This window comes from Pelobates fuscus, chromosome 4 (assembly GCF_036172605.1).
Source record: "Pelobates fuscus isolate aPelFus1 chromosome 4, aPelFus1.pri, whole genome shotgun sequence".
Lineage (NCBI taxonomy): Eukaryota > Metazoa > Chordata > Amphibia > Anura > Pelobatidae > Pelobates > Pelobates fuscus.
In genome coordinates this window covers 366081297-366083207 of record NC_086320.1, presented here as the reverse complement: position 1 = coordinate 366083207, position 1911 = coordinate 366081297, and positions in this window count along the sequence as shown.

The window sequence follows — 1911 nt, the reverse complement described above, 5'->3', positions numbered from 1 at the left end:
AAGGTAAGTCTGGGAGAATTCCTCTATCTTTGCTATTGTGCCTTCAGGGGCACCCCTTAATGCCAAAAAACTATCCCTGCACTGTCTATGTACAACTCTTTTTTTTTTGTTCATATGAGAGTTGCTACTTTTTCACTGTACCGTTACCCTAGTTCAATCTACCTATTTCTTTATGGAAAATGTAATCAAAATCAAAACATTGAAAACAAAAAGGGCAATTACCATGAAACCAACAGATTATCTCTCAACAACAGCACCTGTTGCATCTTGATACTTTGCCCCGTATTGACTCTATTCCTTGTGAGATATGCAACTTAAAAAGTATTCTATGTATACCTAATGTACCACAAACCAATCGAGTTAAGGTGGCGAAAAAAGGGAATTCAAAGTCCCCTTCCACCTCACTTCAGTGGATTATAAACATTGTTAAACACAGATCTGCATACACCAAACAAGCCATAAGACTCATTTTTCCCACATAAATCTCACATGTGCAGCGTTGTTACTACTGCAAGGGATTCTGGGTGGACATATGCAAATTGTTCAACAAAGAACCACCTTTTTTGCCTCATTTATTCCACTTTATACTTGAATTCCTTGAAATATAAGTCTACTTTATACAACTTTTAAATACAACTCAGGAAAAGGTGCAAAGCCAGATAACCATTCACGGACAGCTACACATATAAGGGTTCCTTCAATAAGCTAACATTACAAACAAAACAGTAGATCTAACTGCTATAGAGGTAGATGAACTAAGAGATGGTTTAAAAAACAAACAAAAAAAACCTGTTAATTTCCACACACAAAAATGTAAAGCAATATAATAGGCATTTGTGAACTTCTGCCATATAGAATAGCTGGAATGTAAGAATGAAAATAGCAATTAAAACAAAATAAATAAACTCAATGGTTAGATAGAGTCACCACTTCCAGAAATCTACGTACTTATCTAACCTTAACATTGTTTAAATGTTTAAACCTAACATACATTTTGGAGAGCACCCACATGTGTTGGGTTCAATAACTTGGGAAGCTATGGTTAATTTTGATGGGTTGTTGTTTTTTTAACTTTCTTAAGATTTTTTTTAAAATTAACTAACAATAAATGTGTTTTATCCATAAGACTTCTTTTCCTCTTCCCCCCCAAGATGCTGATATTCACACAGTATGGCACTAAGGTGCTTAAATCGCCAATTACACTGCTATACCCTTTTATAATATTCTAAGCTAACACACTGTTATTAGAAAAGATTAATCCTGCATTATATACTATTAAATACATTTAAAGGTCTGGAGAAGGCTATAAATAGCAGGAGAGTCCCAGTAAGTGTTTAACATCGGATTAGTCTTTCTTAATAATTAATCAGTTAATTAGACTGGCTAAGACCTGACGGTGAGACATTTTGTTGCAAATTTACGTTCTTTAAAGCCAAAAATCAGAATTATTTAATTGAGTATAATGCTGTTCTAAAAAGGCTTGCCCTACTTTCATAAATCATGTAATTTGTGCTATCAGATTTTTACTAATATATAATATTTTGTGTAATTTTTTACTAACAACTTGTATGTTGTATCAGCATTTGAATCAACCTTTCACTTGGTTCAAATGAAGAAATGTTGAGTTATATATTTGTTTAGCATATCCATTTGTACATGTCTTATAAGTATATTTAAATGGATACTATACATCAAAACAACTTTAGTTTAACAAAAGCAATTTTGGTAATTTTCGTCTCACTGCTCAATTCTCTTCTATTTACGAGTTTGATAACGTTTGTTTCTGTGTATGTGCCCTAGCCACACCTCCCCTTCATTAAATTTTTTTTTTTAAATTTTCAATCAGATGTTAACTTGCTAGATGTTAACTTTAAATGTTTTTATCTCTTGCAGGGTCTAGAAAGCTATTAA